The 18,207-nt window shown below is 39.7% G+C and overlaps 1 protein-coding gene across 1 annotated transcript in view; it reads left to right on the forward strand.

Moving 5' to 3' along the window:
• Positions 1-18,207, forward strand: part of CNTNAP2 (contactin associated protein like 2) — a 2,918,762-nt gene that overhangs the window by 78,718 nt on the left and 2,821,837 nt on the right. The window lies entirely within an intron of this gene.

Raw genomic sequence — 18,207 nt, forward strand, 5'->3', positions numbered from 1 at the left:
AGGACACACCATCTGCATGTTCTCAACCTCTCTCATTGAACCTCCCCAACTTAATGGTATATTACTATATTCCTTTAGTAAGGGGAAACCAAAGGCCCCTTACAATGAGGGCCTGATTTTAAAATGCATTTACTCAAGTAAAACTGGGTTTTACTCGAATAAATTCACGTCTACTCAAGTAAATGGGCTTTTGAAAATTGCTACAATATATGCTATTGAATTGTCCATAGGATTTACTCGTGTAAGTGCACTTTACTTGAGGAAAATTGAGCTTTTAAAAATTGCTACAATAGTAGGTAGTTACAGTTACACACGTAACTCCTTTAGAAAATTACGCCCTGAGGGTAGAAAAGTTAGATCAGAAATATTACTTAGAATACAAATTATATCAGTTATTGATGCATTGAATATAAACTGCCTAGAGTTCAACCAGGTATCAGATGTAGGAGAAAAAGAGGAGAAATTAGAAGAAAGGGAAAAAATAGTAAAAAAATAGATTTCAATATAGCAGTGATAGTGACAGTTAAAAAGAGAGTTAGTATAGCAATGCTGTACTTTTGTGCAGAAGGCTCCTGGGTTGATCCCTGAGCGGGGTCTTTTGCTCTCTGGGGCAGATTTTAAAACATACACGTGGGTGTACATTTGTGCGCACAACCCGGCGCGCATAAATGTACACCTGATTTTATAACATGCATGCGCAGCCGCACGCATGTTATAAAATCAAGGGTCAGCGTGCACAAGGGGGTGCACACTAGTGCAAATTCCGTGCGCCGAGCCCTAGAGGAGCCCCGCTGCCTTTCCCTGTTCCCTCTGAGGCCACTCTGAAATTGGAGCGGCCTCTGAGGGAACTTTCCTTCCCCCCTCCTGCCCCTTCTTTCCACTCCCGCCCCCCAGCTCTAAAGAAACCTCCCCGTACCTTTGTTTTGGAAATTATGCCTGCCAGAGGCAGGCGTAACTTGCGCGTACCGGCTGACTGCAGCGTGCGATCCCCCTGTGCCTGAGTCCTCGGCCATGCCTCTCGGACCGCCCCCGGACTGCCACACCACGCCCCTAGACCATCTTCTCCACCCCCATCCTGCCCCCTGCCAGCCCATTCAGAAAATCCCCAGGACATACGCACATCCTGGGGCTTTATGCGCGTCGCCGGGCCTTTTGAAAATAGGCCCGGCACACATAACATTTTGAAAATCTAGCCCTCTGGGTCAGCTGGACATAAGGATGCTATGCAAGCAACATTCACAGCCCCATTGGGGGAAGTAAGTCGAGACCAGACACTTAGGCCAGATTCAGGGCCTGTGACTGTAGGGCTCTGGAAGACTGCCGGTGCAGGGTCTTTCATCTAGGTCTATCGCTGCAATGACCAGATTAAGTATGTTGGGTGGAAATGGAAACACAAAAGAAGGAAAAATCCCAGGGTAGATATGAAGGCTCTTGAAGGCAGCAGATCCCAGCCCTGGTTCTGATTGAGCTAGAGAAACTTTCCGGGTCAAATAAAAGAGAGCCAAAGCCTGTGAGATAGAAGAGGAGGGTACACACAGACAGAAACTTGCTGGATTCCAATTGCAAGAGAAGGGGGGGGGGGGTGTCAGAGAAAGGCTAATTACAGTATCAAGGATGGACTGACTGAACAGATAAAATGAGATCCAGTGAAGGACTCTTCCTAACATTCCTAACAAGGAGATGGTGTCTCATAGGAGAGAGGGGTGATATGATAGAGGTATTTAAGATCATGAGAGGTCTTGAACAGTAGATGTGACTCGGTTATTTACACTTTCGAATAATAGAAGGACTAGGGAACATTCCATGAAGTTAGCAAGTAGCACATTTAAGACTAATTGGAGAAAATTCTTTTTCACTCAATGCACAATAAAGCTCTGGAATTTGTTGCCAGAGGATGTGGTTAGTGCAGTTAGTGTAGCTGGGTTCAAAAAAGGTTTGGATAAGTTCTTGGAGGAGAAGTCCATTAACTGCTATTAATCAAGTTTACTTAGGGAATAGCCACTGCTATTAATTGCATCAGTAGCATGGGATCTTCTTAGTGTTTGGGTAATTGCCAGGTTCTTGTAGCCTGGTTTGGCCTCTGTTGGAAACAGGATGCTGGGCTTGATGGACCCTTGGTCTGACCCAGCATGGCAATTTCTTATGTTCTTATGAGAGTGATCAACTATATAAAAGTCAGATGACAGATCAAGCAAGACTAAAACGGTAGAAGAACCAGAAATATGAGAAGTAAGAAGATGGTAGATATGTGAACAATAAATCTCAATAGAGTAGAAGGGATGAAATGCAAAATAAAATGGTTTAAGATCAAATTTATGGTGGATCTACAGCCAGAGTGGATCAGTGGAAAATGCAATGTGGATTCACTAGAAATCCTCTGGGTATTTTACTCATTTTTAAACCTCTGAGACAACTGGGTTTTACCAACAAACTAGAATCAGATTAAAATCTATCTAGTTCATATTTGACCTTGAATGCTTTACACATGACTACTTATTGCCTGATTTACTAAAGCTTTTTTTTTTTTTTTTTTTACCATAAACTTAAAATGAGAAAAAAAAACCCTGAGTAAATCATGTGCATAGTCTAATAACACATTAAAAGATGTTGAATTGTTATGTTAAACATTTTAGGCTGGTCTGCATACTATACTGCTTCTCATTAGAACATCAGCTAATAATACATCTAAGGACACTTACATTTTCTGGCTTTCCTTCCTATTAGAAATGTCCAACCTTTAAAAAAAAATTACTAGTTTGAAGAATTCAGAAAAGTTTTGTGGTTCAGCAAATTAGATTGGTGAACTTACTTTTTTGAATATCAAATGCATACTCCTTGAACTAATGAATCTGCATTAGAGTTTCAGCAGATTTGTCTAATTCATGGAACCAATAGTGCTACGGTTATCAACTGGCTCCAGATTTTCAGGACAGGGTGATCCAGTCCTGGTTTTACTCCCCTGCATGCAAGTACTTACTCGTGCTTTTCTTAGGGAATGCAATAGGGAAATCAGAATAAGTGCCAGCATATAATGGGATAAAACAAGACTGCATCAACCTGTCCTGAAAATCAGGAGCCAATTGGCAAGCCTAAATAATGGGCATATTCAATGTAGATTAAAGCAAATTAGCAATGAATCTGAATTGAATCTCTTTGAATTTTTATCAGGCATTTTGGAAATTTCAATGAATTTCCTCTACAAATATGGGTGACATTTTTTTAAAAGTTCCATCTAACTCAAACTCGGCTAAAATTAGTCTTGTTAAAGTCTGAGCTTATTTATTTATTGGTCACTCTACTTTTCATTAATCTTTTTATTTTCATTTTTCTTTTCTCAGTCTCCCTTTTTACCCATCCTCGTACTAAATCTATCCCTTCTCAATTTTCTACTTTATCTTAGAGTATTTATCTTTGAATAATTTATTCATAGAACTTTGAAACTATTTTAGTGGACTTTCTTCATTGTTCTTGTAATTTTCTTGTGTTTTTGATTGTACATCACTTTGATTTTACTTTAAGAAAGGCTATTAAGAGAGCTAATAAACTAAACTATTATAAACTTAAAGAGAGAAAATTATTCCCTTAAATATATATTATTCCCTTAAATTATATATCTTGAATAATTACCCTATAGACCTTTGCAGTTAAGGTTTTATGGCATTATATCTTATTCTTAGAATGGAATAACAGTGGGCTAGGAATTCTTTATTTAATTCAACATATGTCATAATATCATATCTAGCCTCTAAGGTATGGGATGGGATAGAAACCTTTCTCAGAAAAGTGCCAACCGACAGGGTCCAGACAAAGAAAAGTTTATTTCTCTAACAGTAGGTTAGCTCCACAGGATAAATAAACTCTTACTAAGGGCTCAATTTTCAAAGGCATTAACATACTTAAAACTAGATTTTACAAGTGTAAATGCAATTTACCCATGTAAGTGGGTTTTTGAAAATTGCTACAATATATGCCATTGAATTGTCTATAGCATTTACCCACATAAGTGCACTTTAAGAGTGTAAATGGCGTTTAAAAGTTGCTACAATGGTATATTACATTTGCATGTGTAACTAATTTGAAAAGTTACTTGATATTGCTCTAATTCTGCAGATAAGATATATCTTTATATATAAAAATGTAGTCAAAATATATGTAGTCCTCAATACATATATATAGGAGTAGAGGAAGATTAAATAATTCAACCCAAGTGGGTTATTTTCTAAAGCATTATCGCGTGGGTTAGGGCAATATCGCATGTGAAAAGGTCCTTTTCGTATGCAATATAATGTAAATTAGGGGGAGGGGAGGAGCGGAGTCAGCGGTGTCTTCGCTGCCTTCTATAATGTTACTAACATAACATTATCGTCGGCAGTAGCACACCAAATAGCCCCACCTTTCATGGTGGTGCTATTCAGGCAAAGGTCGACAGCTGGTGCACCGCCGTGGTGCGAAGGCTGCAGGCTTTCACAGGCCCACTCCCGTTTTTGCAGGATTCATCATTCTGAGAAGAATGCTGAATCCTGGCCCAAGTTAGTAAGATAAAAGATCAGTAAAGAATATAAGAGGAGTATGAAACTGATATTGAAAAGAGCTTTAACAGCACAGAATAAGATGCAAGCTATTGATCAACTTGCAATCTATGCATTCTACTTCAGTTTTGGAATCAGACTAGCCCCCACAAAGAACCAGTGAATGATAGGATTTTAAATCCTAAGTACTGACAGCAGTATAAGCCTGATAGAAATAGATTATATATATAGAACTAGCCAGTGCCTCCTAGAGATGTGCAGAGGGACACCATACGTTGCATTTGGGATTCGTATTTGTCGGGGGGCAGATACATTGCATTCAGCAAGGGGACCCCCAATACATTTATACGTTAATTCTTATTCGTTTCCTGGCTAAAATTAAATTAACTACAGCCCCCACCCTCTGACCCCCCAAGACTTACCAAAACTCCCTGGTGGTCCAGCGGGGGGTCCAGGAGCCATCTCCTGCACAAGATGGCGCCGGCCATCCATTGCTCCTACCATGTGACAGGGGCTGACCAATGGCACTGGTAGCCCCTGTTACATAGTAGGTCAAAGGCTATCGGCGCCATTTTGAATACCGGCAGCCGAGGGTGTGAGTGCAGGAGATGGCTCCCGAACCCCCCGCTGGACCACCAGGGAGTTTTGGTAAGTCTTGGGGGGGGGGGGGGGGTCAGGAGGGTGGAGGGTTTGTTTAAAATGGCTCCTTCAGATGGCCAAATAATTTGGTGAAGATGTGTTGTATTTGTGGGGAATCACGATACATTTCACTTTCCCACGAATACAATGAATATGGCCGTATATGTTGCAGATTACCAATTCGTAGGGAACGAATGCCTACTCCTGAGACCTGTTTAGCCTGTTTCCTTTCTTCCTCCAGCCTCTGGATTTTTATCCTAAACCCCCCCCCCCTAAAAAAAAAACCCAGTGAGTCAGTCCAATTCCCATAAGGTGGTTTATTGTGGTTCAGAGTCTATTTGTAAGGTTGTCTGATTCCCTTTACAGTTGCATTAATCTCCAACTAAACTATTTTCATAAAAAATGTTTTACTGTGGCAGAATTATTTTATAATTTTTTAAAAATGTATGTTTAATTAAAGTAAAATTGGGGTCACTGTATGAAATTAATTTGCTGATTTATTGTAGTACATCTTATACAATGAAATTTTCTCAAGACAATTCTGATTTACATTATTAGATTTTTTTTCTATGAACTTACATTTCTGTATTGCAATAGGTAAAAAGCCTTTAGGTATACTTGTGCATGTAAGTTACCTAAGTGTGTAGAATTAAATTCATAATAAAAGCTATTATGGCTCAAATTTCTAGGCAATGGAAGTTCTGAGATTTTCCCTGGTGTATTTTCTTCAAAAATGCTATAGGGGTATATAAAGAAGAAGAATAAATCTACAGAAAGTTATATTATTTTGTTAATCTCCTTAAATCATAGAAATTTGGCAAAAAAAAAAGACCATTATAGCCTATTCCGTCTGCTTATCTACACTAGCTACTCAGCCTTACTATCCTTACCACTGCCTCAGAGATCCTTTGTGTTAATCTCACGACTCTTGAACATAGATACTGTTCTAGTCTTCATCATCTCCATGGGAAAACTGTTTCATGCATCTACTATCCTTTCTGTAAAAAAACCCAATATTTCCTTAGATTAGTACTGACCTCTCATTCTAAAGCTTCCTTTTCTTCGAAAGAGGCCTGCCTCATCTATTCCAAAAACACTCACATGGAGTGCAGTTATGAAATTTGTGATGATTTTCACTTTATTTTATTTTTTATTTTTTTTACAGAAGGACTGTGATGGCATAATAATCTCTTGACTAATGATTAATGCTCTAGAAATTTAGAGGATGGGATTCTCCTGCTGCCATCTATTGGTCTCTTTCCTGATTCCTCCAGAGGTGAGATTTCAGGCCTAACTTTCCATTAGAAAAATATAAATATCTTTCCATGACTGAAATTTGAATAGGACTGTTTGCCCCATTCACTCTTCTGGTCCCCTTTCTTAGCAGTATCCATAGAAATATATCCTTTCAATGATTAAGGAAGCCTTCTTCAGGGCTGAGGCTTTTCTATCCCTGCTCTAGCCACTAGTCAATCTGGGTTCTTTCTAGTCTGATTCTTGCCATGGACTCCCTGGGTGGCATGGTATCTGCTAGCTGACTGTTGCTTCTAGCAAAACTATAAACTATTATTCTTTCTCACTCACCACAACTTCTTAGGCCAGTTTTAAGATGTGGCCTTCACATTCAGGCCTAGTTCTAAGTCAGGTCTTTTCCAATTATTTGAAATTCTGGGTCTCCACAATTTCTGGTCTCTTTGCTTCTGCTTGATTGGGTCTCACACCAACTTGTGATAGTACTTTTCCCTCAGACTGTCGGATCCTTTCCTCTGCTAGCTTATCTTCTAGTTCTTGTCTGTCTTTATATGCTTCTCCAACCTTAGATGTGATCTAAGAGGAGATCTCTCCCACCTCCTTCCTGAAGCCCTGCCTCCAGGGCTTCTTTTTTTTTTCTCACAATATTTGAACCGTTTTCACTGGTTGTTGAGCTTTGTACATTTGGGTACTACAATCCGGTTAAGGACAATGCAGAGCATATCAGAAGGACATTTTCAATATTGAAAATATTGAAAAATATTTCCAGTGGGAAAAATTCAAGTGTGTCTTCTTGCTTTTGTATGGAAACAAGAAAAAGAAAAAAATAGCAAAATTATGTTCAAAATGTTGACTGGAGAATGGGAAAACAAAGACTAAATCATCTGCACTTATGCCAACAACGGTTATATGATTTCAAGTCTAGTCTTGTCTTCTTAAGATAGCAAACTACCTTCTTATTCTTTTCATGTTCTCCCAGCATATTCATAGCATTTTTTCAGTATTAGGCACATAACCTTGTTCATTCACTAATGCTGGTAAAATCTTCCACAGTGCATGGATCATCCAGGAACTGGAAAAGCAACAGGCGTTTCAGTCTTCTGTGTTTGACTGGATTGTAAACTCCATGGTGTAGGGACTCTCTGTTACATGTATTTGTACAGCTCAGCACTGTATATATCTAGCAGTAGTTTTAAAATAAGTAGTAGCATTTTCTTATGTTTTCTAGCTCTGTATATTGTCACTTGAACAAATGACATGGAAGGCAATTTACTGCAAGTATCTTCATGTGAGAGAATCCTTACCTCTGCCTCTGGGGAGATGTTTGCAAAATCAGTGTACATTTTGACATCCTTGTTGAGTGCTCAATGGGTAAGATTACCTGGTAATTTTACCTGGTTAATCTGAATTTTCAGCTATATCTAATTGGCTAAATTTAGCCAGACAGAATTTGTCTTGTTATATTTAGGTCGGCCATTGGTGTGCCATGTTATCTGGTCAGTTGTTTTTATCTGGTTAGTACTAAATCTGCGCTGACCGATAATACAAAATATATATGCAATATATTATAAAAAACAACAAACCAACAACCCAGAATGACTCTAGTCCTGTCACTTTTATGACCATTTAAATGTGTGTGCAAAACTTTTTGCCAATTAAAGGAGGAGGGGGAGTAGATTTTTATCCAGTTTAATTTACCCTGCTAACTTCTGGAGTTTCTTGGATAAATCTTTTGAAAAAGAACCCGATACCTGTAAGTGATGCTTTAAGATTCCACTGCTTTTAGCTTCCTGAAATCCCAGAATTAATTCCTAATAATTGTGAGGTCATGTAGCCATGTCTAGGAACTTCAGCCTACTTACAACTGCTTGTCTGATGTCTAGTGGGGCTATTCCAGCAAGCACATAGTATTAGCTATTCATGTGTGTCCATGTTAGGATTTCTGTAATGCACTTGTAGCTTTCATTATAGCATATGGCCCAGATTGTTACATTTGATATTTTTTGCCATACTGGACAGGCATTTTGGGAAACTAAATAACAAAATACCACTGCCACTATGATATGCAAATTGCCATAACCACTTTGGAAGATTTCATAGAAGCTTTTGTTTACCAGTGATGGAGAAATGCATCCCAAGTGGATTTTTTCAGTAATTATAGATTTCAGAGTTAATGTAATCTGTGATAATTTCCTAAAGGAACATAACATTGGAAAGAAACTCATCCAAAAATGCATATGCTGCTAAAAGCAGCAACTGTGCTTTTTGCTTGAAGAACACTGAAGCTAGATCCGTGACTATTCCAAAAGGATGGGAAATATTACACAATTCTAAGTTTAAACTAGGATTGAATTTGATGCAACATAAATATAACTAATATTGGAGAGGAAACAAGATGGCTGCTGGAGTGGTCGCACGCTGAGTTGCTCCTGCTTTCTACGCTACATATTGAAAGTTTCTCCAGTATTTTTGACAAGATGCCACATAAAAGAAAGGGGAAGGTCCATGTATTTCCCCCTGATCTGGACAGCCTTTGTGGGCAACGATTAATATCGGAGTATGCGACCCCAACACCGGGATTGAGGACATCGAGCCCCGCTGGAGAGATGGGGAGGGGAGCCCCATACTCACCTGGGGAGTTATCACTGATGCCTCCGGATCCCAGATCCCCGCCAGAAGCTTCCACTCTGCTGAACGCCGTAGCTGCTGAGCAGCCGGTGGAGGACCTCACTGGGCATGCTCAGTCAGGAGGAGCTGCTGGCGTTGGAGCAGAGGAAGGGGGGGGGGGCAGCCCCTGCTCGGACTGTGACCCTGGAAAGAGAGGTGGAGAAAAGGGAAGCTGGCACCTCGGAAAGGGCTGAGGAAGGCAGAAATGCCATGGAGCAGGGAGTTTGTTTAAGCTCTCCCCCAGGATTAGTGAAACTGGCGGTTGTAACCTTAGACGCCCTGTGGGACCTGATTGCTGGTATGGCGAAGAACTCCAAAGAACAGGAGAGAAAGCTGGAGGCGGTCTCTGCCAGAATGGAGGTAATCGAACAATCCCACCGACAGGAAAAAATGGATCAAGCTCATGTTACACAAAAGGTAACTGAAGATGTGAGGAAATTACAGGACTTAAGTGCTGTTACGATAAAAGAAAGGACTTCCATTTTGAGAAGACTTGAATCTGTTGAAAACTATCTTAGGCACTTGAATCTAAGACTCCTTAACTTTCCTAAGGTAATGGGTGAGTTACCATTACAAACTTTTAAGAAATATTTACAAGAAATCCTAAAATTGCCTCCAGAGAATATTCCCCCAGTAAAGAAAATATTCTTCCTGCCGCAAAGAAGCGCCTCTAATATAGTAGTTTCTAATGTAACAGGGATAGACATTTTGAATCTGTCCAATTATCTTGAAAACTCAGATGTTGAAATTATTGAGAGGTCTTCTTTATTTGTTACTTTCTATACTGAATATGAATTAAGTTTAATCATGAAGAATTATTTTAAAAATATGAATGTTCAGTTCCTAGGGGGAGTGGTTCGTATATTTCCTGACCTTGCAAAAACCACGCAAATACGTAGGAAAGATTTCTTAGTAATGAGGCCTGAGGTTTTAGCACTAGGGGCTAGCTACAATTTGCGCTACCCCTGTAAGTGCATGATAAAACTTTCAGGGAATACTTATATATTCTTCAGCCCTGAACAACTACGAGCCTTCTTGGATGCTCGTATGCAGCAGCCACAATCATAAGGTGGGATCTAAAAATTGTGCCTAGTTTTCTGTCAGTCTTTCTTAATTATAACTTTGTTTTCTTAATGTTCTCCTTGTTTTCATTCCTCTCCTTATTTCCTACGAACGTTTACAGATTTACTTAATGTAATTTTTCTAATGACATAATTAGATGTTGATATTACTTTCTTCTGTAAAGTTATTAATGTAAATCTCTTGTATTTCACGGAAAGTTGTACTTTGTAAATGTTGAAAATTGGAAAATTAAAAATTAAAAAAAAAAACCATAACTAATATTATTAGTCTTCACAAAAGATAAAGATGTGGATGTGGCACAGTGGAAGATAAGGCCACATTTTCAAAGGCCTATGCCCGTAAAAACTGGAGTTTACACGTGTGGCCAGGCCTTGCACGTGCAGTGCGCATTTTATAATGGACCCGGCCACGTGCATAAATCCTGGTAAGTGCACAAGTATTGGACCCCGAAAAAGGGGCGGGCTATGGGGCATGGTCTGGGCAGGGAGGAACGAGGCTGGCCGGAGGACGGCTGGGACAGTGGCCATTAGCCGCTGTCCCAGCCGGTGCACAGAAACTACTTCTGCTCCAGAGGAGCAGTAAATGGTAAAAAAAATAAATTTGGGATAGCTATGTAGGGGTTGGGGGTCGGGGTGGAGAGGGGAAAGGGAAGGAAGTTTAAGCAGGGGGGTAGGGAAGTTCCCTCCCAGTCCACTCCTTAATTGGAGTGGACTGAGAGGGAACAGGAGGAGGCCCGATTGCCTCACCGCACGTAGTTAGTGAAAATTCGCCCTCCTGCATATGACACACATACATGCGTGTGAATTTTAAAATCTGACACACATGTGTTCACAGCTATCAGATTTTATAACATGCGCAAATCGACACGTCCATGTGCGTGCGCCGGGAACTGTTTACACATGGACGCGTGCGCGCTCCTTTTAAAATCGACCCCTTAGTTGGGTGGTTTACTAAGCTATACTACCTTGTTAATGCATGGTAATGAGCCTTAGTGCAGGAAAATGGAAATAACAACATGCAGAACATATAAGTTCCATACATTACTTCTGGCCCTAAAGATCCAATATGGTTATAGAAAGGAGCTGTCTTGCATGCAAATGTATGCAAATGGGCTTAATTCCATGCAAATGGGGAATGTGGCAAGCAAATGATCTTTGCATGCTATACTACTTCTGGGAAGTTAGTTACACCTCAAAAGGTGCAGCTAACTTCTCCACAGGAGCATTAGAATGCATGTTCTGCTCCCCTTTCAGCTCAAAGAAAAAAATCCTTGGGAATCCAATGGGACCTACCTCTCCCAGCACTCATCCCACTGAGAAAAATTAAAAGTAAATTTAAGACACGTTTTTCCCTCCCAAGAGAAATCTCCACCCTTTTCCAAAAATGCCCTGTCCCCCTATTCTACCCCACTTCCCAGAACTCCCCAAAGTTTACTTATACTCCCTGGGGTGTAGTGGGGGAAGATGTTATCCCCATTTGCTCCTGCCTTGCAAGCACCATTTTTTCATTTGGTGTTGGTTGAACCCTGATGCTACTTTGTCTCTTGAGAAATGTAGTAAATCATCCCTATATATACTGTACTGCCAAGTAATTTAGACACTCTAGAACAGTGGTGTCCAATAGAAATCATCAAGGGCCACAATCCAGTCAGGTTTACAGAAGATCCCTAATGAATACACATGAGAGATGTCCATGCATGCTGGCTTATTTTCTGCAAATTTATTTCATGCATATCCATTACAGAGATCCTGAAAATCAGACCAGTTTACAGGCCTACTGCAGAACAATCGTTAAATCAGTTGGAAGAAAAGGCAGAATGGTGACCACAGCAAGACATTAGGAAAGCATATATTGAACAGGGCTGCATTTGCTAAAACAAATCAGATGAAGAATCTTGATTATATAATGGACAATAAAAGTACATTCAATCTTGACTGTGGCTTGTATATCCATTACCTTGATCTGGCCACAGGGACGAGGGCTCACTGGGAGGGTCATGGCCAAGAGCAGTATCCATTCTTCCCAGGTCCCTTAATACTGAAGAGATGCAGGGGGATCAAAGTTTGAAGGTCCTTAGGATTTTCTCCTAAACTGGGGCTCTTCTGCACACCAGTCTAATCAGTCACAAAAGCCCCCACACTGCAGAGAAAAGCTGCTGTTCAAAAGTAAACATCTTTATTGCTCTCTGATGGCAGGCAAACAAAATTCATAGCAGCACACTAAGGCTCAGTGCACTAAACAGTTCAGGAAATAAAAATCCAAAAGAATAACAAATAACACAGTCTCTCACATTAGCAAAATGCTGCACAATGTGGAAGGTAAGCTCACTTGGACAGGAACCCTCCTCTCTTGGCTCTCCTTCATACTTGTTTCTGAATGAAGCTCTCCTTCCTTCTCTCTAACTTTATTTCTCACTTCAGATGATCAAATGAGCCACTGGCTGATTTCTTTTATCAGGAAGTTTTCTCCTTGAATTTCCTCAAAGGACAATCCTATTTTTCCAAACTTCTGAAGTATTCTGTTTAGACAGATGAGGTATAAGCTTTAAACCTCTCTTCCTCAAGACTATTTCTCCACCAAAACTCTGAGGAATCTCTCCAAGATCTAAAAAGACTTCTTCCCTTTCCTGTGTACCCTGATCTTAGGCCCCCAGCCACTCTTCCATGACAAGCCTCTACTCCAGGCATCCCTCTGAGAGAGGGACCACTCTTGGTCCTTTATCTGTGGAGGGAAGGAACCCACACCAGCACCTCAAGAATCTTCCTGTAATTATGTGAGCACTGGAGTTAAGTTAAATCTGACACCTCACACTGGGGAGTACCTAAGGTCTCTAAACACTCCTACTATACCCTGACATCACTCACAGGCACGGTCTGTCGACACCACTGGGTCTGCATGAGCAAGAGTCAATTGCACTCGTAAGTGGCAAATTCTGAGTCCTACTTACACTTGCAAGACATGGTAAGTGCTATTGTGCATTAATGGATACATTTGCAATAAGACTTCCAAGAGAAAAAGTGCATGCGTACATTTTTCAGTGCATGCAAATCAACCTGATCTTCAAGTATGAACTACCCACAAAGTTCATGTTTGAAAATCAAGTAATTACGTGGATAAATACTGTGTAAATTATTTGTCATCTTTAAAGGGACCATGAAGCATTTGCATTAGTTGCACATATGCATTTTTGAAGGATATTTATATGCATTATGATGCCCTTATTGTATCAGTGTCATGAGATGCCACTTATGGCCAGCTCCAAACACGTGGGTGATTGCCCAAAACAACAATCTGGCCAAATACATTCAGAAAACAGCTTTATTTTCCTTTTAATATCTGTTCCTTCATAAACAGCTCAGGTACATGCTTATGAGAGCCAGGGATGTTCCTCACATATACAGCAAGTGGTTAAATGTAGACTGACAAAAACTCTGCACCAACCAAACACCTGACTCTCCTGTGGGTTGCTCCTTGGTTAGCCCTCAGTAGTGGGCTTTCCAATCCCTTACTGGGATATCCCACACCTGGAAATGCAGCTCTTCCTTCTCTGGGGGACCTCTGCCTCCTTGGCAGGCTCCTGCCTTTAGGAGTCTGCTAATTTGAGGGTCTTTGTTCTCTCTAAGTAAATCCTCAATTACCCTCACCTGTATTCCAAAGTTATTATCGCATTCCTCTGAGACCAATACTTTCCTTGGGATTTAGATTACGACCTCTTTGTTCCTCTTGGGATTACTCCCATCAACCTCCAGTTCTCTGTCCCTTCCTTTCTTAAAGTGGCATTACCTCTATGGTTGTGTTTATCACATCCTCTGTGTCTCTGGCTGGATAATTCCCCCCCATCTTTTAGTCTATTTCTGAGTGGATGAGGTGTCTACCTCGGCACAATCAGTGTAAGTATTCTCCAAATATTATGTTATATACGAGCTTTCAAGTCATATGGATACCTTCTTTCTATTAAAATCATCCAATGGGATGATTTAGTCTCAACAAAATTTAATTAAGAACATAAGAATATGCCATACTGGGTCAGACCAAGGGTCCAGCAAACCCAGCATCCTCTTTCCAACAGTGGCCAATCCAGGCCATAAGAACCTGGCAAGTACCCAAAAACTAAGTATATTCCATGTTACCGTTGCTAATGGCAGTGGTTATTCTCTACGTGAACTTAATAGCAGGTAATGGACTTCTCCTCCAAGAACTTATCCAATCCTTTTTTAAACACAGTTATACTAACTGCACTAACCACATCCTCTGGCAACAAATTCCAGAGTTTAATTGTGCGTTGAGTAAAAAAGAACTTTCTCCAATTAGTTTTAAATGTGCCCCATGCTAGCTTCATGGAGTGCCCCCTAGTCTTTCTATTATCCGAAAGAGTAAATAACCTATTCACATCTATTCTGTTGTCTATTCTGTTGTCAAGATGTTTTTAGAGTCAATGTGATCATATGTTCTATCTGCATCTCTTGCAGTGAGCAGCTTGTAAATTGTAGGCGAGCAAGTTGTTTGATAGTTTTTGGGGTGTTAATTGGCTCTGCCATTGGATGGAGGATTGTTCTCCCTGTTATTAGCCATTGTGGAGTTTAGTCTGGCCATCCAATCAATTCGTTTTTGCAGTTAGCCAGACCATAATAGAAAGAGGTTAAATATTTGAGCCAAATGTTAGGCATGCCATTAGAGGTAGAGCGTTGTCAATTTGGGGATCACTTTAACCTAACATCAAGCTCAAATATTGTTACTTCAGGCTATTCCATAGTTTTGATGTCTGCCTGAGTGGCTAATGCTTCTGAGTCCATAAGAATCAGAATAACCATCCAACATATGACATTCCTCACTCACCTGCTTATTGTTCCAATAAAAAAAAAATATTGGTACAAAATGCAAAGTTAATGTTAAAATATAAAATGGTACAACCCTCGTCATACTGTTCCAGTTGTTGTAATGTGAACCGATGTGATGTACTCCAATGAATGTCTGTAATAAAAGCAAATAAATAAATAAAATAAAATAAGTTGCCAGATTTGCCAAAATCCACAGTTCAGTACTAAAACACAGCTGAGAAAGCATCCACAAATGGAAATTTCTGGGGTCCTTTTGGACTCTCTTGCCTCCAAGACTTCCCTAGAAATAAATGTGGGATCTTTTATTTATTTATTTATTTATTGTTTTTGTTATACCGAGTTTCATGACTGGCATCACATCAACCCGGTTTACAATTAACAATGTGTGAAAAGCATAAGGTAACGTGATAACAATATTCCCAATAGAACTGTGAACTTTAAATACAGAGAATCAATTGAAGGGTGAGAAAGTTACAATAAAACAATAAAACAGGGAAAATTAACTTGGAGCTGGAAGAGGGGAGAGATTGAACAATGCAATATTTACATTTCAGCCAATTAGTGTAGTAGTATAGCGGAGTGAATAAATAAGCCTATGTGAATAAATGGGACAGTACATAAATATGAAACGGTAAAATAAGTAACCAAGAGAATAAATATGACACAGTAGTGAATGATAATAATATGATAAAACTCCGCAGGTAATGATGTGCGTAAGTTTATGGTAGTTGGATTCTTATTTAGATCCAGTTATTGCATGCGATCTTCTGTTGTTCTCATAGACTCTCCAGTGAAATAGCACAAACAGTCTGTAACTTTCCAGAGGACAGACTCACGCAGTACTCTGGCTCTTCTTACAAAAAACTTTATTTTCCATACACAAACTGTCCAATATACAGGGCTTACCTTCAGCCACATGCAACATTTAGCTTCAGTATTCACATTCTTCAAGGAGCTTCCTTCTCCTGGAGATACCAGGCCTGTCTGTTCCCACTTAGGCCCAAACTTATACTTGCTCTCCATGGACCCACCCACCGAACTACCTCTGTTACTAACTTTTAAGGTGGTCCAGGCTAGGTGCCTAGTCCAGAACTGGTTAAGGAGGGTTTTTTTTAGGGATACTCCTTCACATCTTCCTTTGTGCATGCAGTCTTTCTGAATCCCGTATAGTTGACTCATCTCTCCTTCCTTACTGTTTGTAGCTGACACATTTTTCTCCTTACTCCCTTTCAGGTTTGTGCCTGGATGGCACCCTTGCATCAGCTAGGGTGGCTGATACTACTCTTCTCAACAAAAATTGGGCTACAGCCAGAAAGCTGCAAACGCCTAATGAACTACTAGAAACCCTTGATCATCCAAATATTTTCCAGCATTTACTCCCCTTGGAGGTTGAACTATCTTCTTTGTAGGGAAAAGCTCCCATTTCTAAAAGTAGTAGAACAACGGAGCACAACTGGCACCACAGCTTAAAAACCGCTGTGCCCTCCTGCAACCCACTACAGCCAGAGAGAAGGAGAAAACATCTCCTCTCTTGGCTTGAATATTCTGACTCTTTTGCCCATGCAAGCACCTGCAAATGAAACATTCCTATCACGCTACCCACACCACATATACTCTCTTAAAAGCCATACAGGCAGTACTGATAGGATCTGGAGGTCTTTACAGTTATATAGTTTTTACTCTATTAATGCTTCAGCCATATTTTCAAGGATTTTTGCAGTTTATATTTTCTTCTGGTGGAAAACTCATTACTGTCTCAATTTATTATAATTTTGAGCGATGTTTTGCAAACAGTATATTAAGGGGCTGATTCAATAAAGAGCACGCTAAAGTTTTTTGGGGTTTTTTTGTTTTTAGCAAACATGATATTATCACCATCTACAGAATATACACATATTTAAAGGGCTATGTTAAAGGGAACATAAGACTTTCAATAGGTGTATACTCTCCATCTTGAGATCCCCATGCTAACTGACCAAATTGAAAGGGCCATTTATCATCATAACAATAAAGATTAGGGCTCAGAAGCCCTCACCCTAAATACAATAAAGATGGAAGATCCAGTCTCTGATCTTTTCTCAGTCAATACCCATTCCCTCAACATTCAAATCTAATAGTCCCTACCTCATCCTCTGACATTCAAAAGTTGGCTTCATCAATCACCCTCATTCCATTTGTCCTCCTCTCCTCTCCCCTCCCAAACTCCACTACATAAAAAAGCACTCATACTTCTTTAAGATCTACAGATCACCAGAAGTGGAGAGCAGATACCTGCTGACAACACTCTCACTGGGCTTAGAAAATGCTTTAGCATGTAAGCTCATAATGGACCTTAGTAACTCAGACCCATAGTTCTTAAATGTGAATCTCACAATTTTCTTGGTAAGGTCTAGATGACATTGTTTTACTTGGGAAAAATATTTCTGTACACTACTTGGAAAGCTTTTTGTTTTCCTCTAGAAGATCACCAGAAAAAATATTTGTTGAACTTCAGCTAGTTTGGGCTTGCATTGCTTGAAGATTTTCAAACAGCCAAGCATGAGAAAAAATGTAATTCCAGTTAAATATTATGAAACAAAATACTTTCTTCACCTGTCAAGATAATTAAATGTCTTTTGAAAATTGAAGCAAGTGCAGAAGGATGGTAGTTTTGTCTATTGGAGGGAATTGTAATTACTGAGGTTTTTTTGTTGAGCCAAGTGAGAAACATTGTTTAAATATTTATTGCAAGGTATAGTATATTGCTTCTATATTTCTGTTTATAAACATGGTGCATGAAATGGCGCAAACTATATGATCTAGGAAAATTAATTGAAAAACTGAATGTACCAGATGAGTATTTCCCGAACCTATCCTAAGGGACCCCATACCAATCAAATTTTCAGGTTATCCATAATTAATATGTATTAAAACTTACTGGCACGCTATTGAGTACATTTTCAAAGTGGTTACGCATGGAAAATTGACATGTATTTACAGAAGTGGCATGCATTCACATATATGCTATTTTATAAATATTGAAAGTGCATATTTTTTGTTTCACATGCACATTTACTGTACGTGCACAAAAAAGGGGTGGTCCAGGGGAATTCCAGGGCAGGGCCAAGAGGTACACAAGAAAGGTTTATTTTCTAGTAAATTTAGCTGAATATACTAGGCAACTTATTCAAACAATTTTACGCCTACTAGTTAGCCTGACT

This window comes from Rhinatrema bivittatum, chromosome 2, assembly GCF_901001135.1.
Source record: "Rhinatrema bivittatum chromosome 2, aRhiBiv1.1, whole genome shotgun sequence".
Taxonomy (NCBI): Eukaryota; Metazoa; Chordata; class Amphibia; order Gymnophiona; family Rhinatrematidae; genus Rhinatrema; species Rhinatrema bivittatum.